Source organism: Anabrus simplex, chromosome 1 (genome assembly GCF_040414725.1).
Source record: "Anabrus simplex isolate iqAnaSimp1 chromosome 1, ASM4041472v1, whole genome shotgun sequence".
In the NCBI taxonomy this organism is placed as follows: Eukaryota; Metazoa; Arthropoda; class Insecta; order Orthoptera; family Tettigoniidae; genus Anabrus; species Anabrus simplex.
The window spans coordinates 1156870017-1156897065 of NC_090265.1; the positions used below are offsets into that span (position 1 = coordinate 1156870017).

Here is a 27049-nt window from a genome sequence, read left to right on the forward strand (position 1 = left end):
GGTTATAGAATCTTCAAAGGGAAAACTGGCAAACGTGTGATGAAAACTGTTCCACACCTTGGTACAGGATTTATTGTCAGCAGGAAAATTATTGATTCGGTCACTGACTTCAGCTCTCCTAACAGCAGGGTCTCGATGCTTAGCTTTCGGAGTATGAACAACGTACACACGCTTGTGAACGTACATGCGCCAATCAACCAGGCAAACAAGAAAGACCCAGAAGGAACAGACAAATTCTGGGAGGACCTAGAAGATGTTATATCAAAAATTCCTGACAAACACACAATCATTTTGCTTGGAGACTTCAATGCCCAGATTGGCAAAGAAAGAAAATTCCAAAACATCGTTGGAAACTATCCAGCCCACAAACGAACCAACCGAAATGGGGAAAGGCTTATAGAGCTTTGTAAGGCATTCAATCTTGTTCTTAAGTCAACAGCCTTCAAACATCTACCGAGAAAACAAAAGACATGGATATCACCAAATCCTCACTTGGGAGAATTTCAAATAGATCATGTTGCCATTGCACGAAAAGCAACACAAGAGATCCAAAATGTTAAAGTCCTGAGAAGTGCTAACCTTGACTCAGACCACTATCTATCCAAGATCAAAATTAAGCTTCATCCAAGAAACACCAAGAGAGTTAAGATAAAGAAAACTAGCAAATTTGATACAGAAAAGCTGAAAACTAGCGAAGAATTCACCTAGAAACTTCAGTCTTTGAACACAGAAAATTGGGAACAACTGAAAAATGCCATTGTTGAAACGGCTGAGGAGACAGTATTGCTAAAGAAACCAAAGAAGCATCCGTGGTGGACTCAAGAATGTGATGAAGCCATAACACAAAGACAAATCGCTTGGCAAAGGTGGAATTCCCTGAAGAATCCAGAAAGATATGAAGACTTTCTGAAGGCTAGGAAACATGCAGCGAAAGTGGTCCGCCAAGTAAAGCGCACATTTGACAAAATCCAACTGACACAGATCGAGCAGGACTTTAATAAGAATAATACTAGGGATTTCTATAGAACCTTCAAACGCAACCTCACGAAGTACACCCCACCAAGTCTACATTTCCGAGATCACAATGGAAAGGTTGCCTACAATGACAAGGATAACTGCCAAATCTTGGCTAAATATTTTGAATCTCTTCTTAACTGCGAAGAACCAGAATCAGAATTCACCTTTGAAGAATCCAGACATCCCAACCCAGACTCTTCTCCCCCCACAAAAGAGGAAATAAAACAGATAATTACATCATTAAAGAACAACAAAGCACCTGGAGAAGATGCGATAATTGCTGAACTCTGGAAGTCTGCAAGTGAAAAGGCGATCGATAAACTAACTGAGATCATTCGCGAGATCTGGGAAACAGAAAGGATCCCAAATGATTGGACAGCAGCCCTGATTCATCCCCTACATAAGAAAGGTGAGAAAACAGATGTAAACAACTACCGCGGCATCTCCCTTCTCTCAGTAACATACAAAATTCTTTCCAAAGCCCTTCAGACTCGGGCAGAAGAGCAACTTGATTCACAGTTGGGTGAATACCAAGGAGGCTTTAGAAAAGGACGATCTTGTGCAGAGCAGATCATGAACCTTAAGTCCGTCCTGTCGTACCTAAAATCCAGGAATAGGAATTTTGTAGTTACTTTTGTTGACTTCCAAAAAGCCTATGACTCCATAGATCGACACACTCTCCTCCGCATTCTGAAGGAAATGGGCTTAGACAACAAAACGAGAGCTATCATTCAACAGACCTTAACCAGCACTACGTCCAGGGTGAAATTCAGGGGAGAAATTTCACACGTCTTCGAAATCAAGACTGGTGTTAGGCAAGGGGATGGACTATCACCGCTTCTCTTCAACTGCGCTCTGGAGAAAATCATTCGGGAATGGCGCAAGGAGATGTGCAAGGAAGAGGTTGAGAATGGCCTTAGAATAGGATATAAGAAAGATGATCTTATCATAGACTGCCTAGCTTTTGCAGATGACCTAGCGATCTTTTCTGATTCCCTAGATACTGCTGAAAAACAAATTAACCAACTGAGAATCCAAGCAGCAAAAGCTGGCCTTCAAATCTCTTTCCAAAAAACAGAGTTTATAACCAACATCAAGCCAGCTCCCAGAGAGCTCATTGTGGAACAGGGAAAAATCAAGCAGGTGGAAAAGTTTAAGTACTTAGGTGAGTGGATAGTACCTAACAACTCTGAGAAAGAAGCAATCATGTACAGAATCAACAAGATGGAGATGGCATATCAGCTGACTAGGAATGTCTACAACAAAAGATCAGTGTCCATCAACGCCAAGCTTAGGCATTATTGTTCGGTTGTACGCCCGGAAGCACTGTACGCAGCAGAATGCCTTGCAATGAACAGAAGAGGTCTGATGGAGAAGCTAGAAGCTAAAGAAAGAAAAATCCTGAGAAAGATTCTTGGACCAATCAAAGAAAATGGTGAGTACAGGAGACGACACACCAGCGATCTGTACCAGCATATGGAGAGGATAACGGACACGATTCGGAAAAGGAGGATTAATTTTTATGGCCATATAGCACGCATGAGCACACAGAGACAGACCAATAGGATATTTTCCTACTTTCTTAATAAGAAAACCAAGGGACCCTGGTTTATCGAAGTTGAAAAAGACCTTCAGGAAATAGGAATCACACTCGAAGACATCCAGAAACGTGCTCCTCTCCAGAAAAAGCTCCAGGGATACAAGAGGTTCCAAGAAAGGCCAAAGTTGAAAACAGGCAAGAAGTGGACTGATGAAAGAAAGGAGGCTCACAGAACGAGAATGCGTGAGTACTGGGGAAGAATTAAAGCTCAAGGATGCAAACGGTTGAAATAACGTGGTCCACAGCAGGCCGAAACGAAGAAAGAAGAAGAATAAGAAGAAGAAGAAGAAGAAGAAGAAATATTCTAATAATAATAATAATAATAATAATAATAATAATAATAATAATAATAAACTACTATCTTATATTCAAGAACAGATCGACACTGTATAATCAGTATACCTATCAGTATATTTGTTTACCTGGTCCAAACAGAAAACGACAATGAAACCTCCTTTAATGCGTATGTCATAAATTCAGTGGCAAAATGTGAAGGAGTACGTTTCTTACCTGATATTCGCACCCATAGGAGAACGGAATTGGTTGAAACGCACGTGCACTGTAGCAGGATGCCACCTAGAGAAAAACCAATATCGTGTTATACACTAAGTACACTAAACCAAATAAATCTCAAACATATTCAGAAGAAAAGCATGGTCAAGTAACACTTGGAAATACGTGTACGGATGTACTCTACAGCGCCTTGACTCAGTAAGTCAGCTTGATCTGAGGCTGAGTCATTATCCACTATGAGAAGAATTATGTTAAGTTGTTGGGAGATCAGAAGAATGCACGTGACCGGTGAGGAACGGGGCGAAGGGGTTTTCACCAGCAGAGCCAGTGACGCAATGGTTACTATAGAAACTCCGCTACTACCCAGACGACTTTATATTGTCTTCTACTGGCAGCTCTTCGCTCTTGTCAGTTGTAATCCAGCAAACTGCGAAGTGTGAGTCAGTGTTTTTGTGTAGCAGATAAGAGCAGATAAGAGCCGATGTGTCTGGGCAGAACAGGAAGTTCGTGCTTGCAGGCCACATTCCTCACTCTTGCATTCTTCTCATCTCTACACAGTACCGTACATTAGTGGCGAGTATAAAATATCTACAATATAGCTCTATACTTACTACTCTATCTGTTCTACAACTAATCAGAAGGAAATACAAATACTGGAGTGTACTTTCCTCGTTTACAATTGGCTTTGCAGCCAGGCACATAGCAACACTTAGGCATGGTGATTTCTCTCACTGATAACCTTAATTCAATTATATGCACATCGTGATTGATACTGAATATTGGATAGGAGATAAATAAAATAATTAAAAGCACATCGAAATAATAACAATAATACCGATTAATTAGAACTATTAGCTCCTTTATTTCACTGTTAAAAAGTGAACATTGGTATATCAATTTACAAATGCTTAAAAATTGCCATCCTCTTAAGATACTGAATGCTCTAACTCAATTTTACACTGTGGACATAACATTACACACACACACACACACAAAAAAAATTAAAGCACTGCAGAGCGATCTTAACCTATAGCCCCACACGAATACACGCTCACACTAAGTTTTCTTCACTAATTAAGGAATTTTAAATGCAGTCGATGACGACTCAGTATCATATATATCTTAGTAAACATGCGGCCAATGTTAAAAATGTCAATAAAACAGCGACGAATTCACATATAACTCAACTAACTCACGTGCTAAACTTCCACCCTAACGATCAGCTGAATGCTTTCCCGCGCTCGCTACAGTACGGCCTGTACCACAGACATAGATTTATAGTTCAGTTATTATGAGTTTCGACTTGACGTTTGAGCGCTGCCTTTTGGCGGAGGGTAAGTGAATTAATCAACAGCCAATCATAGGCAGCCGATCGCTCCGATAGAGAGCTTTAGACTCCAGTTCCGGTTAGCGGTGTTGTCGATCTGTTGTTTACTGTAACCACGTGCTATCAGCTGTGTGTTGTATTGTGCTCAGTTCTTTTCGCGGTCGTTGTGTGTCTTTGTGCTAGGTTGTTGTTCGTTTATATTTCATTGTGTAGAGTTTATAAATGAACTGTTTAGTATTTTTAGTAGTATAGCGCGTTATATTGGAGTGAATAGTGTGTAACAGGTGATCAATTTCTTATAGTAGCTTAGTTTAATATTTCGTTCGGTAGTTATATAGTAGGTTAATTTTAGGCCCGTGTGTGAATTTGTTATTCTGTTATGTTGACGCCTACGTCTAGGGATGAAGCTCTCAAGAGAAGAAAGCCCTTCGGACGCGGTATTCCACTAAGGAGCCAGGCCCGGGATATCGTTTGTAATGTTAGGGAGTCATTCTTGACAAAGCACCAACAATGGCGACTAGAAAGAATGAGTTCATTAAGTGGTTGAAGGAGCATAATGTTTCGGTTCGCGATGACATGGGGGAAGGGGGATCTTACGCATCTCTTGAAACGAAACAAGCTCCAGTGCCCAGTTTATGTGGTGGATGAAATAGCCAGAAGGAACGGGCATAAAGTAGTTCACCTTCCACTATACCATTTCCATTTTAACGCCATAGAACTGATTTGGCCCCAAGTGAAGGATTATGTACCTGAGAATAACCGACTCTTCACAGTTTCGGAAGTTGAAAGACTTATTTTCGAAACCGTAGGCCGTATAAGTACGGAGGACTGGAGCAACGTCGTAAGACACACGAAATCCGAGAAGATTAAAGCTTGGGAGAAAGAAGGCCTCACAGACGATTATGTTGAAGACTTTATTATCTCTTTAGGGTCAAGCGTGAATGAAACCTCAACAGACGATAGTCACTCAGAAATTAGTGGTATATTCGCTTTGTAGGATTATTTCCTTCGTTACGGGAAACTGAATCTAACAGCAACGCGAGATCCTGTACACGGTGAGTAGAAATTTAATTTAATTTTCTCACGTTTTATCTGTTCGAGCATTAACATATTTTTATCTTGTAGCCTTATCCTAAATGTGTTGTGTATTATTCTTCATCTTGTGTGAATCATGTATGTTGCTACAAAGAATAACTGATTATGGACTTATATTCCAGTATTTACATTTCTGTTCGTGTTGTGTATCGTCAATCAGCTGTTTGTATTCGTAGCAATTTGGCACCATCGTCTGACTTCCGGCTAACTGTCAAGTCGAAACTCATAAAAACGGAACTATAGACTGGCAATGAGCAGCAGGATTCTGAAGCCGGACCGTGCGGCCTCCGCCATCTTACGTCACTACACCATCCACATAATTAATGTAAAACAGTAGCCGAAACGGGAATATTGGATAGGAGATAATTAAAAGCACATCGAAATAATAACAATAATACTGATTAATTAGACCTATTAGCTCCTTTATTTTACTGTTCAAAAATAAACATTGGTATATCAATTTACAAATGCTTAAAAATTGCCATCCTCTTAAGATCGATCTATCGTCAGAACCGTTTCCATTCAACTCTCTTACAGCAAAATTCACACGAAGAACAGTGATGAAATTATGCTAATAAGGCGATAAAATGCGTGTCCATTTGATTTAGATCTAAAGCATGTGAGCTTAACCTTGAAAACAAATTTCTTTCATACAAATGAACTGTGGTTTCATTAGGTATGTTCTCTTTCATGACTGAGCTTCAACCATTACATGTATTCTCTCTAAAATAGTAGTAAGTTTTTACACACGATCAACATCTTTCGTAGGAACATAGAGATTACCCCTATTCTTCAAAGAAACGATAGGATAAGGATTTTTTTTTTTTTTTTTGTACAGTTGCTTCCTTACAAGTATCACATTGTAGAGAATTGACTAACATCTTTACCACAAATCCTGAGATACATTCGATAATATTCTGTGAAAATAAACCCAACGCCTATCGATTTATGCAAGCTTACTAGTCCTTCCACTCTAATTTTAACAGTAATTTTGACATCCTTACAACATATCCTTAAAGAACAGAAGAGACTAAGACCACTATTATTTAATTAATAATATAACCAAAACCAGAACTCAACCTCCTATAACAAAGTGTTGCAGTATTATTATTATTATTATTATTATTATTATTATTATTATTATCATTATTGCGCACTCCATCATAAGGGGGCTAACGCCAACAAATATACACCGGAAGGAAGTTATCTCTGTCTCCTACATAATTAGGTATCTTTAATAGTAAATTTAATGTCCGACTCCTTGGCTGAATGGTCAGCGTAGGGAGAGGCCTTCGGTTCAGAGGGTCCCGGGTTCGATTTCCGGCCTGGTCGGGGATTTTAATCGCGTCTGATTAATTCTTCTGGCTCGGGGACTGAGATTTTGTGTTTGTTCCAACACTTTCCGCTTCATATTTACGCAACACACTTCACTACCAACCGCACCCGCCAACCCATAAGTGTGGGAAATGCGGCTGAAGAAGAATAGTTAATTAATAGCATTAATAACTAGACAACAGGTGTACATGAGCACATGTGAGCCACTTACCAGTGTACTGAAATTCCTGTTCCTTCGTTCTTCTTTCTACGCGAATACGAAACACACCCACAGGTATTCACCATTCTACCACACAGTAGTTTGCCGAAAATAAAAGTGAAATGTGCATAAAAACAACATAAACCAAAACTGCACGTAACACAGTAACACATCTTTACAGTGGATCTGTAGTGACGTAAGATGCCGGCGGCCGCAAGTTTCCGGCTTTACTGGCACCAATGCTACGAGCTACAGCACTGCCAGTCTATTTACTATATGCCTGTGGCCTGTACATCACGAAGGCAGTGCCTGAGGCTTCCACGCACTCCATAGTTATTTCCACACCCTCTCCGGATAGACACAATTTATGTCCAGATGCGCCTTCCGCATAACTAACTTCACACTGCCCACAAAATAGCAGGTAATCAGTTAGTTTCTACACCCAAAATTATACGGGGTTATGACTAATGAAGTCCCAAGACTAAAATCAGTTAACGCAAAAATTAAAGGAAAGAAAACAGGTTTATGTTATCCTTGAAAACAAGAGCATGTTTAATATGAAGCAAAATGTATCCACTTTTCAAGCCTTCTTAGGCTTTCCTAACTTTGAATTATATATTAAAAATATTTCTACTATCATTTTTTTCAAACGCAATTGTTATCGGGTTCGAACACTGTCATTCAATGGACTTATTTGCTATTGTTTTACTCCTCTAATTCTTACCTTTCTAACCTTACCATTCACTCACTTCATTAAAGCTTAACTGTGGACGAATTCCTGTACCCAGCCAACAAGAGAAGAGATATCTTGAAGACTGGAGGCATTTCACTAGCAACATGAATTAATTCAATCAATCAGAGGGGAAAGTGGAGACAGGATCGCCAAGTACATTCCCGGGGAGATATGAATCTTCATGAGAAATTGCTGTCGCTGGAAATCTGTTTGGCTGTACAATCTAGTTATTCCATATCGAAACAGGGCATTATCCAAGACGGTAATAAGCAGAACGTTATTGATTGTAGCGACCTTATTTGCTGCAACTAGAGTTTTAATTTTATCCCGGCCACGCTACATCTTAACTCATCAATACATCATCTGAGGTCGCTATGACGTAACGAGTACTGCAGTAAAATAAAGAAATTCTGAACCAGCATTCGTTGGACGGCGGGTTAAGCTAACCGTGATATTATCTTGAACAACGATCAAGTTCTCACCATCCTGCTACATTCCACTTGATACAAGTCAATGGTTGTTGCAGTATAATTACAGAAGCAAATTCGAAAGAAAACTAGAAAATGAAGAAAATGATTAATTACGTACGGAAAAGGTCAGATTAGGAACAGTTTAGGTTTTCCTTAAGTCTCATGATTTTATCAACGTATTTAAAAAATCCTTCGCGATATCGATTTTATATCTATAGTTATTAGCTTAGTTTTGATCGTATTCTTAATACAAAATACATACCATGCAATTTGTCACACTGTACTTTCACTGATTCTTCTTGATTGAGTTACCGCACATGGGACCTCAAAGACTTCTATTCCCTTTTGCAAACTCTCAAATCTCAAAGCTTCCCGATTCATGCCAAAACCGGGTCCTTATTTCTGTCTCAATTTCTACTATCAACACAACCCAATTAGTTTCATAACAGATCTAATTTCTGTGTCTTTCTTAACTTCGTCCCTCATAATTTGTATCGTACATTTAATGTTTTGATCTGTTTTATTCCTTCATGTCAAAGCTAGGCAAATGTACTCACGTCTATAAATTTCATACAAAGAGATTATTTTTAAAAATCAGGTTCTGTAACGTACAGGAGAGCAAGCGACTAATATAACCGTATAATAATGATGGTCAAGTAATAATTTCGTGTGGCTATTTGTAGCCGAGTGCAGCCCTTGTAAGGCAGACCCTGCGATTAGGGTGGGCGGCACCTGCCATTTGTAGATAACTGCGTGTTATTGTGGTGGAGGATAGTGTTATGTGTGGTGTGGGAGTTGCAGGGATGTTGGGAACAGCACAAACACCCAGCCTCCGGGCCACTGGAATTAACCAATTAAGGTTAAAATCACCGACCCGACCGGGAATCGAACCCAGGACCATCTGAACCGAAGGCCAGTACGCTGACTATTCAGCCAACGAGTCGGACATGGTCAAGTTATGACCACATATATTGTAAGGATGCTGGCTGCTCTCCACGCCACACAGCTGGGTTCCGTAGTTCAAATCCCGGTCACTCTATGTGACATTCGTGCTGGACAAAAAGGAGTTGGGACAGGTTTTTCTCCGGATACTCCGGTTTTCCTTGTCATCATTCATTCCAGCAACACTGTCCAATATCATTTCATTTCATTTGTCATTCATTAATCATTGCCCCAGAGGAGTGCGACAGGCTTCGGTAGCTGGCACAATTCCTATTGTCGCCGCTAGATGGGGGCTTTATTCATTCCATTCCTGACTCTGTTGAATGACTGGAAACAGGCTGTAGATTTTCGATGTACTTATTCTGATCATAAACCGATCATTTATAATCTTTCCTGGGTTCCTTTTCAAGAGCCACCTTTTCCTTCGGAGAACGTTCTTAGATTACAGTAGATTCTCCTGGCATATACAGTAAATAAACATTTAAACACATTTGAAATAAACGATAGGAATGAGACTGACCGTCCAATTGTTCACCTCTATAATAAGGTCAATAATGCACGGAAGTATGTCATTCGTATCGCCACAAATCCCGCACACTTGCCTACGCGGGACAATGGTGCTCTGGTCACATTTTCAACAATGACAATGGTAGCAGATGTAATTTACCGCCAAGTAGCTGTCTTGCATCTTGCTGTGGAGTCCAGAACAATAATAATAATAATAATAATAATAATAATAATAATAATAATAATAATAATAATAATAATAATAATAATAATAATAATAATAAAAACCTAAATCCAACTGATATCACCCACCCTAATAATAATAATATTCTGGACCGTCGTCAAATGTGCGGACCGCGCTGGAAACGGGTCCTGGACGGGTTATGACTAAGAATGCAGTCCGGCCGCGGGTTCGGTACCGCCAAGGCACCCAAGAACACACCACGCCGGATCTCCTGAAGGATTTAATCCATATTTAAAATGCTTATAGGAAAGGATGGCAAAGATTTAGGGACCCAACTGACCGGGTGGAATACCTAGACCTAGCCCCGGAAGTACGAAATCGATTGCTGGAAAGAAAGATTGAGAAATGGGAGGAAACTTGCCGTAATCTATTAGAAAACGAGTCAGATCGCGAATATTGGCGGATTCTCTCAGAAAACGAATCAAATTGCGAATTTCGGCGGATGATATATAAAACAATATGCATTCAATTATAAATTTCAATATAATACCGTAGCGAAGCACGGGTATCTTGCTAGTCTATATATAAAATAAGTGTTTTGTCTGTACATTGCTCAGAATTAGGAAAGAATGGTATTACTGTATCGGCCGTGTCCATAGTAGCAAGGAAATGCACTTGCTAATTTTCCGTAATGTCTGTCCGTCCGTCCGTCCGTCTGTCTGTACACGCATCACGAGAAAACGGCTGAAGAGAATTTAATGAAAATCGGTATGCAAAGTCGGGGAATAAGTCGCTACAATCTAGGCCATAAATAATTTTATTCACGCTGAATGAAATAGTAGTTTAGGGGAAGGCCTAAAATTTAATTCTCAAATATTTATGTTTTCAGTTGTCATATCGACAAACACTACATAAATAAAGTTATATAGTATTAAATTTCCGATCATTTAGGTCATATAGGCCTACATTTTCACCATACCGGCTATGATCACAGAGATATTCATGAATTTGGATTTTTGTTACTAGGTAAGTCCATATCAGCGCCGAGTCACGAGAAAATGGGTAAACAGAATTTAATGAAAATCGGTATGTAATGTCGGAGAATAAGGAAATTACAGTCTACTCTATAAATAATTTTATAAGACGCCCTAATATCACAGAGTCGAAAGGAATCTAAATGTGAGGGCCTATGATATAGAAAGTTCATAAAATTGATCAACAATAACATTACATAGACCATTCTTTGTTGTAATGTGCTTTGTGCCTTTTGTTGACACTCATCTCCCATAGATAGGATTACTGCTGCGTACGAGTATTTTTAAAATTTGCTTTACGTCGATGATGGTATAGGAAAAGGCTAGGAGTGTGAAGGAAGCGGCCTTGGCCTTAATTAATCATCAGCCCCAACATTTGCCTGGTGTGAAAATGGCAAACCACGGAATACCATCTTCAGAGCTGCCAACAGTGGGGTTCGAATCCTCTATCTCCCGGATGCAAACTCACAGCTGCGCGCTCCTAACCACATGGCTAACTAGCCCGGTCGTACCGAGTCTAACAGCCTGCATGAATATTGGCGGGAAGTAGCTGGGGAGTTAGAAAACTTTCTTCTTTAGCATGCCATTCCTGTGATTCATAAAATTTTCTGATACTACTATTGGTGCGTAACACACTGGTTCATCACAGCATTCGAGCTATTCGATCCCTACTATGAGGCACTGATTGGAATGAGCAGTGTGCATATTTAACGGAATAATGGTGGAGTAGTGAGTGTACACAGCTGTCTGCAGCCTGGTCATTCCAGCTCTCGAACTTTGGATTGCTAAATCGGCACCGTAGTAGGCTACTGTTCGTTAAAAGCGAGAAAATGTGCGTTTTTTCATTTGATCGAGTATTTTATAAGATAACATTGCTTTTAATCGCTACATTCCTACTGACGTTTTTGTAATGACCTATGTTGGCTTCAGTTAGGAAAACCACAAGGCACTCTTTCTGAGAATCCCGTAGCGAAGCACGGGCACATCAGCTAGTTCTCGTATATACAATAAATACAGTATTTAATTAACAAATTGTTGTACAATTGTACATTATACCTACATGTTATAGGGTTTAGTATCGGGGTACAAGGGAATAGTAGAACCTGTAATGTAAGACATTGTATAAACTTCTAAAACGCGAAAATAACAAAAGGGCTACACAACAAGTTCAGGCAGCTGGAAACAAGACTTCTCACCTTTTGGAATGACATCCTCCAGAGAATTTATAAAACTAGTAACAATCTTCAAACAGAAGAAGTGGACTTGCTTGGTGCCACAAAAGAACTGGAATCTTTAGAAAGGTTTTTGGAGAGTAAGAGAGATTCGTTTGACGAGTATGAAAAGAAGACATCGCGACAGTGTTTCCAGATTGAAAATAGAAAAAAGGAAGCATGCAAGTGGAAGCATATGCAGATCCTAGGGAAGCATTCTGAACCAATGCTTTTAAAAAAAAATAATTGTAGACGAACTTATCGTCCAACTCAACCAACGAATAGAAAGCTAATCATCTCTTGGTACGAGGTTTGAAGTACTTCGAAATTACATGGAAAGAGATCAGAAATATAACTGTTGAGGCCAAGATCTTCATCAAGGTGCATTTGAGAAAATTGAAGAACATTAAAAGTGACGGATTGGAAAGCACATTTCCAAACAGAAATCTTTACCAGGTGTACGCATAAGTCTTTGCCGGTTTCACTAAGAGATGGCGCCAGCGAAGAGTACGCAGCATATGAATTTGACACATTCGTCAGTTTGTTCGTCTGACATAATCCTACCAACACACACGAGTCCGCCGTTATTAATTGCATTAAACAAACAAAAATTGCAATCAAATAGTACTGTACTGTCCAGTATGTTACTGCATTTGACATTAATTAATGAATTCATATTTCGATGTGAATTCCCTAACAGTATCACTTACGAAGCATTCTGAAACGAAATTAATATTATAATCTTACATTCGCAATAGCAAAAAATACCAGCTAGTGATCATCCTATACGACATGCTTAAATAGGTCATGCAGTATTACAGAAGATATCGACAGTTTGCACCTTACACTATAATGGATCGGTTATAGCGTCGCACAAGATTCTCTAGCAGACGACAGAGAACAGCACTGTTATGCAATCCATTCATCCATCTACTCAATGAATGAATGAATGAATGAATGAACCAATCAACCACCACCGAACTGCATTTAGGGCAGTCGCCCAGGTGGCAGAATCCCCAGCAGTTTTTACGCAGTCTTAAATCATTTCAAAGAATTTGAGAATTTATCGAACACCTCCCTTGGAAAATTCCAGTCCTAACTCCTCTTCCTATAAACGAATTTGTCATATTGAATTCCAACTTTATCCTCATATTCTGATCTTTCCTACCTTTGAAAACACCACTCAAACCTAATCGTCGACTAATGTCATTCCACGACACCTTTCACTGACAAACTCGGAATATACTGCTCGAAATCGGTTTTGCTCTTTTCTTGTGGAAAGCGAACAATATCAGCTCCATCAGCGTGACAGACTGACGTTCAGAGGCCATTATTTTAGATCTAAGATTATTGCGAGTGCACTTTTAGAACCTGAACGGTAGTGTTACGATGGGAATTAAGTACCTGAAGTAATCTGGTATTCTTAATCATGCAGTGTTACTATTGTACGTTGTGCTTAAAACTTTCACTGACGTGAAGCAAATAACATTATTATTATTGATCTTTGAGCGGTGTTGCTTTCTATTTGTGAGCGATATTCACGTCTACAGAGGGAGATATTGTTTGCGATTTATATACAAAAGATGTTCATTGAGTACAGGTAATTTCTCTTTCCTCTAGTTCAAGTCCGACTTGAATCTTAAGTACCGGTAGGCTACTTACTCAGAACAAATCATGATTGATATTTATAGGGCAAGATCGGAAATTGCCGGGCTGAGTGGCCCAGGTGGTAGAAGCGCTGACCTTCTGAGCCCAAGTTGGGGTTCGATCTTGGCTTAGTCCGATGGCATTTGAAGGTGTTCAAATACGCCAGCCTCGCATCGGTAGAAGCACTCCTGCGGGACAAAATTCTGACGCCTGGGTGTCTCTGAAAACCGTAAAAGTAGTTAAAAAGATGATGTATGATGATCAGATTCGGTATTTCAGCTCAAGTATGCTTGTTGAGGCTTTTCAACTGTTCTTACGTCCGGACAAAACTTTTCATTTCTGCAACCAACAGAGGAGTTCGGTTTACCTCTATAAAGATGTCTACAACTCTATATGCCGATGACTTATTGTTTCCAAGTTTCTGCATGCAGCGGAGATGGAAGCTGTTATAATCATACCATATCGGCCGAACTAGTTCGTAAATGTTTGCAGGTGCATGTGAGACAGTCATTACAGTCAGCAGATCATATTTCCATCAGTATTAGCTAGGGCCGCGTTTAAGTTTTATGCCGCCCTGGGCAGACTTTGAAATAGCGCCCGCACCCTCATTAATGAAGTATAATGTGCAAATTCCATTTTTGGTTCGGGAGGAATTTCTCCCTTAGCCCTCTAACGGAGAGCATTATCCATATAATTTATATGGAAAGTGAACAGGGGAGGGCCCATGACTGACCCTTGTAAGACACCAATATTTATTGTTCGCCACGTTGATTTATTATTATTATTATTTGCAACCACACACTGCCGGCGGCTTGTGAGGTAAGAATAGAAAAATTCCAGCACTTTCTGGCTAAAGTTTAGAACTGTAATTTGAGAAGAAGCAACCTAGGATTGACAGTATCAAATGCGCTACTGAAATCTAAAAGAGCAAGTATTGTCACTCGTTTGTTGTTCACTCCATATCTAATGTCATCTGTCACTTTCAGCAGAGCTGTCATGGTATTATGTTTTTTCTTAAAGCCTGATTGGTAAGAGTCGAGTAAAGCATATTTATGTAAATACGTAAAGATTTGCTCGTGTACCAGGCGTTCCAGCACTTTCGACAGGGGTGGTAGGATAGAAATTGGCCGGTAATCTGAAGGAATACTGGGTCCATCCTTTTTCGGGATTGGGATGACGAGGGCATCCTTCCGCGCCGTAGGGAAAATTCCTTGGGTAAAACAGTAGTTAATAATGTGTCTTACGATCGGCAGGATGGCGCTAATGATATATTTGTAGAAATACAGAGGTGTGCCATTGTGTCCAGCAGCATTTGATCTGAGAGAATACATAACTCATTTTACATCATTTATACCAACCTCTTTAAACACAAATGTATCCTGAACTGGCATAGAAGAAACATTATTATTATTTGTACAGTTATAATTATTATACCGAGCTCGATAGCTGCAGTCGCTTAAGTGCGGCCAGTATCCAGTATTCGGGAGATAGTAGGTTCGAACCCCACTGTCGGCAGCCCTGAAAATGGTTTTCCGTGGTTTCCCGTTTTCACACCAGGCAAATGCTGGGGCTGTACCTTAATTAAGGCCACGGCCGCTTCCTTCCCACTCCTAGCCCTTTCCTGTCCCATCGTCGCCGTAAGACCTATCTGTGTCGGTGCGACGTAAAACAACTAGCAAAAAAAAAAAAAGAAAAAATTGCTGTTACAGCGGATTCGGCCGACGTGAAGTGTAAAGTTAAATCAACAAGGGATGCATTCGCCGCCTGCTTTAATAACTTTCGACCTATACCCATCGTTCGTAATTGTTTCCATATTTCTGTCGAGTTCCTGTATTTCGATACTTCACATGTGTGTTTATGTTTACTGTTTCTGATTAACTGTTTTAACCCTGTTGCGGAGAACGCGGTAATTGTCAAAGTCATTTGCATTACCCGTTCGTTTAAACCTTCTGTACCATCAGTCACGCTTTGCCATTTCTGATTTAATCTCACTAGTCAATCACGGAGAAGATGGTCGAGTTACCCGGGAGCAAATCTGCCATACAGTTCTAACACCAGATCAGATGATTTATTTATTTTTACATCAATATCATCCATGTGTAAAATATCGTTCCACGGTAGATAATATGCTTCGTGTCGTATTCTTTCCTTGTCCATAATTTTTATATCCCTACGTGCTATATGTTTAGTTTCATATTATGGCATCTTTAATGAATAGCAAACATATTAGATCATGGGTAGAAATACCTGGCACTGCAAGCTGCCAGTGATTTAAAACTTTCTGAAGATTGTTAGTTATGATCCTACGACAGGCACGGGATACCGTGGGTGTTATTCTACCACTCCCAGCCGCAGGGGGATAATATAGTCTGCTCGACATGGTTCGAGGTTATAGCCTAGATAGTGGAAGTCTTTACTTTCCACTCCTCCAGGGGATTCACAGTCTATTCAAAGATAGTTGAGCTTTGCTTTAACAGTTATTACAGGGTCTATAGATACATCAATCTATACGGTAGCTTGCCAGTCTCTCAGTCGGAGACCCCGGGTTTGATTCACAGCTCATTTTCATCCTGGGATAAGGGCTGGAACGGGGTTCACTCAGCCAATTAGAGACCTACCTGGGAACTGGTTGCTATGAAATGCACCGGCTAAATCAGCTGAGGAAGTCGTTACGCTAACCAAGTGACTCTCCAATACGGGAAGACCATCTAGCTGAAGAGAAGTCGTCTTGGCAGGCTTGAGCTGAAGGTGCAACAATTCTATTTCTGGTTGTACAGATCCATCAACAAAATAACATACATGTTATTCAAGCGATAGTCACGAGTCAACAGTCAGTTGTGTGCCAAATTAAGCAGGATTGAAAAATGGCTGAAGTCTGAATTTGAAGGCCTCATCTACATTATGTAAATAAATTAACAAAACTTTTCTTGTAGTCGTTTAGTAGGATAAACGAGGAAAGATTCCTCTTCTTACTTGTCTTCCTGGTCTTTTTCGCAGTTTATTACGGCCAGCTCTTGATGCTGATTTGGTCAAGTTTTACCGCCGGATGCCCTTCCTGACGCCAACCCTATGTGGAAGGAGGTATTCACAACTACGTTTTTCTGTGATGTATTGTATGTAGATGAAGTTTACGATTGGGCTTACGTCCCACCGACACAGATAGGTCTTATGGCAACGACGGGATAAGAAAAGGGTTAAGAGTGGGAAGGAAGCGTCCGTGGACTTAATTCCCCAGCATTTTCCTGGTGTAAACATGGTAAACCACGGAAAACCATCTTCAGGGCTGCCGACATTGGGGTAGATGAAGAGAAATGTGTTAAGACGAAGACAAACAGCCTATGACTGAGAGGAATTAACCATACGCAGTTAACATCCCCGACCCGGCCGGGAATCAAAACCAGGGTCCTCTGAAACGAAGGCCAGTACGCTGACCATTTAGTAAAGGAGTCAATCATGAAAGAAAAACGATTATTGCTCTAAATTTATTGCAACTATGATGGAAATTCCACATAATCCTGCCTCTCATCCTGTAAGGACAGCAATGACTATAAACAGTGATTTAACAGGGAATGAGCAGACGGTTCGAAAGTAGAAACGACATACGAGGTAGTTCACGAGATAAAATGTAGTCCATGATACAGGACTTGTTAACATCAATCACAACATAGTTAGAACCGGACTGGAGCGGTTTACTTACAGGCACTTTACAACGCGAGGCAGGAGGAGTTCATTCCTGCAGAGGTGGAACAGTCTCTTAGCAACGAGACCACGCTTCGATTCCACCGGTCACGCTGGAAAATATATACAAGATAAACATGGATCGAAAGACGACTTTGAGTTGCCTTGGCAACGACGAGATAAAAATAGTTTGGATAGAAACTGAAAGAGCTTGCTCTTTGTGATCTATTTATACGAATCATGCTTCCGCTGTTTTAACACACTTAAATCTGAATGGAAACAGTGCACTTCTGTGAGAGAAGGGGAAACAATAAGAAAAAGACAAAATACACACTCCAAATTCGCCGTCTCTTCCAGATAGCTATGCAAGGATGGTAGTGGTGATCGTAGCTATTGTTTTATGGGGAAGTACTGTACAACCAGGTAACAATTCTCTCTTAACACACAAAGAGAAACAGGAAGAGGTTCGACCCCTCGAAGAATGAGTCAGCAAAAGAAAGAAGGCCTCGAAATCCCAATATCGTCGGGATCGGAAGAGACCAAGACTTAAATAAGGGAGGTCTGATAGGAAAGATGAAAGTGATGATTGATGAGTCTGGTACAAGTCGAAGCAATGCCACACTCAGCTGGCAAATCGGTGGTCATCAGTTCATGCTCCGAAATTGAGAGACCCTGGGGGTTTGCCCCTTTTAGACGCCTGTTGCACGAAGGAATGACACATTCGATTTATCCACAGGGGTATTGTAAGGAACTATGTTAAGTTTCCAACAACATATTCGAGGCGGTTAAACTCTGTACAATCTGGAAAAAAAAAAAAGGTCGGCTGATTTGGTGGGGCAATAATCAGAAATGTCATAGGATCGAGGTGAATTCTTCTGTCACTAGTATCAGTTCTTGTGACAAAGGAAACCCATTTTTGCATTTTTTTTTTCCTATTTGCTTTGCGTCGCACCGACACAGATATGTCTTACGGCGACGATGGGATAGGAAAGGCCTAGGAATGGGAAGGAAGCGGCCGTGGCCTTAATTCATTTTTGCATTAGACAGCTCCTAAACAGTCCTCTGAGTCCCAATTAAACGCACCCCTCATTCTCAAGCTGGTAAAAAAAAAAAGAAAAAGAAAGGATGTTCTTACAGAGCTATCGAATAGTGTAACAGCTAGCAAATCCAGCGATTAGAACACGGTTGCTGTAGCATGAGGTAACAAGTTGAAAATATTAATTCTAGGTTAGAATAATTTAAATGCCCTTTTACTGATTTAAGCAGGTATCTTCCTTCGTAGTTAACTTCCTGAAAACTTTATGAATAATTTCCAAATACAGAAGGAACAGCGAACATCCTACGCAAATAAAATCAGCGAGATCTGTCACAAATATAAGCCAGCAGTAAACGTTGCCCTTTACATGACCGAATTCGTTTCCTGTTTCCAGCTAAGTTTGGTCTGGATCCCTGCGCTTATGGTTGTCGAAGACCTGTTAAGAGACAACCAAACAGCCGCACGAGTGCATTTCAGTGTCTATATTATCATTCGTCGAGACGTTACTGGTCGTGTGTGGACTAGAATGAATAATGAAGAAAACACGATTTTGTTTATAAAATTATAGCACCAGTATTGGCAATAGTATCCGTGGCACCGACGTGTTGAACAAGGAATGTGTTTCTACTCCTCGAGTAGGCTCCGACGAGTCACAACACGATCACGTTTATGGAAACCTATGAAGCACTTCCGGAGTTAGACGATTCATCCAGTGCCTCATATACATACAAAGCGGAACGAAATGCAGCACTACATAAACTATTGCCTTGCGATCACTAAATGGAACCTGGACCTAATCATGACCATATACATTTTTTTTAAAGCCCTTCCGATCCAATTATCGCAAGGAATTAAAGGTGATTATTAAATCCGACGTATGGACCCGGCACAGTGAATTTAAACAATCCATCATCATGAGTGTTCCATGCTGAACAATTTCTATGAATAACTGAAGTTTCTGGTCAGCTTAGCCATTAGATTATAGGTTGCAGCGTATATGTACGACTATTACATTATTATTTCTTGTTTCGTTTCGGCCAACTAAGGACCACGTCATTTCAACTGTTTCCCTTGAGCTTTAATGTCGGTTCAGTATTCCTTCATTCGTATACGGTGTTGCTCCTTTCGCTCTTTCGTCCATGCCTTTCCAGTTTTCATCTTCGGCTTTGGTTGGAAACTCTGATGTTCTCTGATGGCGACGAATATATAGGAAAGGGCTAGGAGTGGGAAGGAAGCGCCCGTGGCCTTAATTAAGCTACAGCCCCAGCATTTGCTTGGTGCGAAAATGGGAAAACACGGAAAAACATCTTTAGTTACTGGCACTTGGTCAACAAGAAGCACATAATTATCAGAACAGAAATGTCCGGCTCCATGGCTAAATGGTTAGCGTGCTGGCCTTTGGTCACAGGGGTCCCGGGTTCGATTCCCGGCAGGGTCGCTGGCACGGGGGCTGGGTGTATGTGTCGTATTCAACATCAATTCATCCTCGTCACAACGCGAAGGTCATTTACGGGCGTCAAATCAAAAGACTTGCACCTGGCGAGCCGAACATGTCCTCGGACACTCCCGGCACTAAAAAGCCATAGCCATTTCAGAACAGAAATACTGTCGGTATTATTCTACTATTGACATAGGCCTATAGAGCCCGCTTCAAAAGTGACTCATCCGCTTGCGTCACACAACCTGCTGAATATATGAGGTTTCCGTTCGTCGGATAATGAGCGAGGAAGTGGCTAGTGCTCCATGACGCAATAGTAAAAACCACAATAAATTAATAATGCTAACCAACACAGCGGTGGGGAACTGGTCCAAGGCTGGTTGCAGGCGAAAACAGGATTTTTTTGTCCCTGTTGCTACAGGATTATGGGTGTCCCTAAAATTCGCAGGAGCGGGCGAGTTGGCCGTGCGGTTAGAGGCGCGCAGCTGTGAGATTGCATCCAGGAAATAGTGGGTTCGAACCCCACTTTCGGCAGCCCTGATGATTGTTTTCCGTGGTTTTCCCATTCTCATACCAGGCTGTACCTTAAGGCCACGGCCGATTCCTTCCCACTCCTATCCCTTTCCTATTATATCGTCGCCATAAGACCTATCTGTGTAAAGTAAATTTTAAGAAAAATTCGCGGGATGAACCTCGCTGTTCATACATTTGAAAGTGATAATCGAGGGGTTGTGGGCTGTTAATAGAGATTTTTTCTATCACACTGATTGCAACTAGGCTCAAGTTTACAGCAGATAATGATACGGCTTAGTGTTTGACAATAACTGAACTACGGACTGTTCTTAAGGCGACTTGATCAATACTATACACCGAAGATAATAATAATAATAATAATAATAATAATAATAATAATAATAATAATAATAATAATAATAATAATAATAATAGTTTTAAACTGACCCATATCAAGCGAAAACTTGCCTTTAACGGAAAATTTCCACTCCTAGTGAATCGTTCAGCAATAGTTTAACATTCCAAAATGTGATGCACGGACAGATTCCTTCTTTCCCAATCTCTGAGAATTACCTGCTGGGTATTTCATTCGATCCACTGGACAGCCTGGACAACTGATTTTTCGGATGGTACTCTACAAATAGATATCACCTTTGGAATTCACCACCTGCGTTTCAGAAGTCCTCACCACGGGAAAAAGAAGAGGAGGAGAAACGATTAGATGCAGATTTAAAACCTATCAAGATGTAATCAGAAATTTAAAGGAACTCACCCTACGACGGAATTATTCGGGTATATTCCTTGTAATTTTTGAGGCTGGAGTTTTAATGAAAAGTCAGGCAATCGAGAGTAAGGCCACTGCAATTGAGAAAATTATATTTGACTACTAGATAATGTATAGTGCTGTATCGGAAAGAAAACATTTCAATTTTTTTTCGTTCTGATAGAATACCGGTAAAAGAAATATCAGATTACTGATCAGTTTAATATATTCTGATAATGTTGGACGTGTTTCCAAGTGTCTAGTGTAAATAAACTGAGAATTTGCATTAGTTCTTAGAACATGTAGTGGTTTTGGAAAGAAAATAGGAAACACCCTGGTGTGCCATTTTTAGATATCTATTTAACCTAACAGATGAAACAATTGTTGAATGTTGTTAAGTCCATATACTCCGATATACAGTGTGTACCTATTCTATTCGTACGGGTTGTTTGCGTTAGTACCTCAACGCACTGTCAGAAAATAATAAACTGAAAAGGAGTGTATTCACCGTACACATATTCAACAAAGCATTCAGAGATATCTACTATATCTGTTTACAACACTGTTTACAAATCATACGGCTTCTAATTAAGAAAAGCGCGCCCATAATCTTGTATCATTCCTATTCGTACAAGCAAACCGAACACTTGAAGTAAACAAAAAATAAAGGGTTCCTGGAACATGTTAGTATCTAGTGGAATGTCCCCTAGCCTTTATAACTGCTTGATATCGTCACCGCATTGAATACACTAATTTCTTGCACATGTCCGGGCTGATTTTCTGCCGTTCCTGAAGAATCACACTGTTAAGGTCTTCCTTCGTAAGCACACGTTGCCTACGAATATTCCTCTTCAACGTAACCCAAAGATGTTCGATGGGATTGAAATCTGGAGACTGGGGAGGTGTTCTAAGCTGCTTAGGAATGTTCCAGATGAAGCATGTCTTATTCATTTCAGCAGTGTGTTTTGGGTCATTTCATTCTGGAACATATAAACAGGTGGCATCCCCATTTTTTCGTCACTCTGGTTCACGTTTTCCCTCAAGGATTGCATTATAACCCTCCTTGTTCATTATTCCGTCAATGAAATGTGTGTTACCCACACCTCTGGCTGACATACAGCCCAAAAGCATTACACACCCACCACCTTATTTTACAGTTGGAAGTGTATTTGCCACATCATTGTCCGTATAAATTTTTCTCCATATTCTGTGGATGCCATCTGACCCAAAAAGGTTTATTTTTGTCTTATCAGACCAGATAACATCATTCCAGAATTCGTTCTCCTTATTTATATGCTCCTTAGAGAATGTCAGTTTGAGCCGTCCATTTTTTCTACTTATGTATGACCTTTTCCGAAGGATTCTTCCATAGTACCCATGCCGATACAGGTTCCGACCGATGGTGGAGTTGCTGATCTTCTTTCCAGTTCGTTCCTCCGTGAGTCGCCTCAATACTGGTGCATTTAATTTGGAATCTGACTTAATCGGTCGAACAACAAACCGTTCTTCCCTTTCAGTTCACTTTCTCCAGGATTTCCTTGGCGTGTTCTTTATAGTGCCACACCTCTGGCTGACATACAGCCCAAAAGCATTACACACCCACCACCTTATTTTACAGTTGGAAGTGTATTTGCCACATCATTGTCCGTATAAATTTTTCTCCATATTCTGTGGATGCCATCTGACCCAACATTTATCAACCACATATTGCATCGTACAATGCGTTCTATTGACCAGCTGCCCAATCTTTCGTAATGAAAATCCTCTAAGTGCCAGTTTAAGTATAGCGTTCTTACGCTTCGTACTTAACTGTACACTCCTACCCAAGCCCACCACAGATACACTAGGAAGAAGACTAATGCACTTGACCAGTCGTATGTTGTCACTGAGACTTTTCCGTGCATCGCAAACAAACGGTGAGCATCATCCTGCCCATGTGTACGGATACAACTGGTACACCCGTTTGTCGATGCCGGCACATTCATATCAAATATTCCTGCCTGTATCTAAAATAAGTATGGTTTTGACTAACGAATTATCATTGTCAAACCATGTTTTTACCCTAATGTACGTTTTATTTTAGTTTCTCAATTGTTAATGTGAATATATGCGACTTGATAAGAAATGAAGCCTGAACGAATAACAGAGACACATACTGAACCTAGAGGTTTCTGAACAAGGAACGAGTTTGTTCCAACCATTCATTACAAACTGCTTCCAAACCACGGAAGTTTTAACACACACATATTTATTATTATCGTCAATCCTACTAAGTTTCGAATTTACTGAGTTGGGATTATTTGTGTTACTTTTTATACATCTGACTTTTTGAGAAAATCAAATTTAGGCTAATAATCAGAAACATTACAGACAAAAACATTAAAACCAAAATTATGACTGAAAACTTAATTTATTATATGCAGAGGAAACCTATTGCTCGTATACTTCTGATGTCTGTTAAAATGACTGTATATCCATAAAATCTGTGCATGTCCCAATGGTTGGACTGGATGAGGTGTTTAAAGAAACAGATCGCAGTTGTAATCGTGCAAGCGAAGAGGAAGGTTGGAGTGCGTGTTGATATGGGGATTTCGACAGAACAGTACCGGGCGACGATAGGTCGCTGGCACGGTAGGGGCAGGCCCGCGAGCCGTAATATGGAATGCAGTGCTGGACAGCAGGTGGGACTGACTTCAATTCTGATGGCAGCATCAGTGATGGCAGTGCTGTTGGTCATTGGAGGCGTCGAGATGAACCCTGGACCTGGTCCTGCTGGTACGGTGGGATGGGAGAGATGGAGACCAAGAAGGACCAAGCAGAACAAACAAGAGAGCTCCTACGAGAGCAAGCCAGTGAACTGAGAGAAATAATGAAAGAGGAGCTAGTAAAGGTAAGATAACTGGTGGTCCAAAATAAGGAAATATACAGTTTGAGAGATAAGGTGAAAAGAATGGAAGAAGAGATAAAAGAACTGAGGTGCCAAGAGAAAAAAGCTTCAGCAGGAAACTGGGAAGAAAACTATTTTATATATGGGTTACCTGAGGACGCTAAAGAAAATCTAGTATTTAAAGTGATTGAGGTAATAAATGAGAGGTTGAGGATCAACTGCAGGGAAGCCGACATAGACGAGATTCAGCGAATGGGGAAGGCAAAAGGCAAGAGACCAGTGAAAGTAAGGTTCGTATCAACCCTATTGGTATGAAGAAGATTTTGGACAATACACGCCGATTGAAAGGTGAAAAGTTACTGATTAAACAGCAGGAGCTGGGGAAAGAAGCCTTTAGGAACCGGAAAACGCTCCAGGTCCATCCGGGAAAGGCTAGGCGTGCAGGACTAATTGCCTACATAAGGGGGCAACAAATTAGTGGTGGGTGACGGGAAGTGGACTAGAGCATGATCAGTGGAGCAGGTAAAGAATTTGTACAACACAGATAGTACGCTGGCCGATGAGGAAGGTGAACGCACGAGTCAGCTGAGATCAGCAGAATGCGGAGCAGTGCGCGGCGACCAGGAAGTGAATCGACGAGGACAGAGACAGGAAGAAGCTGACGTAGAGACAACCAGTAAGAAGTGCAGGCATGCTGACTTACAGCGACAGCTGAGTGCTGACTGCGAGAGAGAGAACACCCAAACGCAGGCGTGTGAATCTGAAGGACTTCTGGCAGAGAAAAGGTGATGTAAATGAGGATGGCTTTGTTAGGGACCGTGTTAATACACTAGATGAGAACTCTGATGAACTGGGTGTCACTAGGATTACAAGGTCTAAGACGGGCAGCCAGAGTGAGATGCAGAAGAGGAAGAAATAACTAGAGATGACAGTAGCGTGCATCAATACTGAAAGTTTCAGAAGTAAGCTACAGAATGAATCTTTTAAAGAGTTGTGCGAAGCTTGCATATCCTCGCGTGTGTGGAAACCTGGATTCCACCGGGAAGGTAGAAGCAGACGAGTTTACAGTTTATTATAAGGCAAAAGAAAGGCGAGCCGGGACGGGTGGATACCCGGGTGGAATAATGGTTATGGTTAGGGAGGATTTGCAAGATAGAATAGGCCATATTGAATCAGAAATGGAGGATATGATTTGGTTAAAAATAACATTTTACGAAGAGAGTGAGCGAGATTTTTGTATCGGTTTCGTCTACAACGCTCCTGAGGCCTCTCCATTTGCGACAAAGGATTTCTTTCATGAGTTGGCATTAGAAATTAATAGGATTCAAACCAATTTTGAGGACGTAGGCATTCTACTAATCGGAGGACTTCAACGCGAGGGTTGCGGATCAGAAGCCGTTGTACGACCAAGAGGCAGAAGTAGTTCATGTACAAAAGAGATTAAGTCAGGATAAGGACTGTAATAAAAAGGGAGAAAAGTTTTTAGATGTATGTGGTACGGTAGAACTATATACTTTGAATGGATGATGGTATGGCGACGAACTAGGGGAACTGACATACATAACGGAGACAAGGGTATCATAGATTTGGCGCTATGTTCTAGGAATGCGTTGCCTATGATTAAGAGCATGAAGGTTGACAAATGTGGAGAATCACATCACTAACCAATTATTGACAGAGTAAAATTCAAAGAAAGATCAGTTACTAAATACAGGTGGCGAGAGGAGCTAAAGAAAGAGTTTATGAATTATTATAAGGGAGAAACAGTTCAGATAGTGAAAGTTGGAATAGACTCAATGATCGAGAATAACCTAACGGGTGCAGCGGTAAAACTAATAGAAAACGCTGTAAAGATGGCAGGTGAGAAGATGCGGGTAAAGGAGGGGAAGAGGATAATAGGAAAGGGTCGGTACAATGATGAATGCAGGGATAAAATCATAGGATTGAATTTCGTAACAGGAGAAAATAATATAGAGAAATACTGCATATAACTCTGAATGGCAGAATCAAAGAGTTGTTGAAATGAACAGTAATTCGAAACGTAATGAAAGTTGGGAAGAGGATCTGTGGAATGCAGAAACTTCCTCGGCACGCTGAATGTCAGACTAACTGTGTGCAGTACTATAAGAAATTACTAGGGGTTGAAGATGGGTGGAGATCAAAATTAGAAGAAAACGGAATATCGATAGCGCTGGGGTGTACTGTGCCTGCATTAGATAAGGAAATATCGATACTTCTAAGAGAGGTTCTAGGGAAAGCTAAGAAAGGTAAATCAGGAGCGATTTCGGCTATCACTAACGAATTCTGGAAGCAAGTGGCGAAGAATAAGGATATCCTAGAAAGTATTGTTAAATTATTTGAATATTTGAAGAGAGAGAGTTTCCCAAATCTTGGCAAGAGGGAGTGATCTGCCCAATCTACAAGAAGACGGGAGAGAAATCTAACCCGAACGATTATAGGGGCACAACGTTATTAGATGCACTAAGTTACTGTACACACAGGTGTGTTGGCGAAAAGGATTATGAAGTGGGCGGAGGGGAGATCGATTCTGGAGAGAATTCAGTCAGGCTTTAGAGAACTGATAATATTTTTGTAGTGAAAACAATAATGGATAAGTATGTAAAAAAGAAAGGTGGAAAATTGTACATTACTGTTATTGAATTGGAGAAAGCATTTGATTCTGTGAGCAGAGGGGCTGTCGTAGCAAAGATGAGAAGGATACGAGTGTCTCATAAGAGCGGTTGAGAACGTATATTCAGAAGAGAAGTGCTCAATTAAAATTAAGGAGGAAATATTAATTGGGGAAATATTCTCTAAAGTAGGGCTGAAATAGGGTTGTAAGTTGTCACCTGTACTGTTCTTATTGTTTATACACTGACTGACAGAGCAAATGCAACACCAAGAAGGAGTGGTTCGAAAG

The 27049-nt window shown here is 40.6% G+C and overlaps 1 protein-coding gene across 3 annotated transcripts in view; it reads right to left on the minus strand.

Moving 5' to 3' along the window:
- The window catches only part of LOC136858128 (beta-1,4-N-acetylgalactosaminyltransferase bre-4), a 508156-nt gene that overhangs the window by 342356 nt on the left and 138751 nt on the right, over positions 1-27049 (minus strand). For all 3 annotated transcript variants that reach the window (XM_067137447.2, XM_067137444.2, XM_067137442.2), the window contains exon 2: positions 3128-3193. The gene's annotated coding sequence lies outside the window, so the exon portion shown is untranslated. The remainder of the gene's footprint in view (positions 1-3127; positions 3194-27049) is intronic.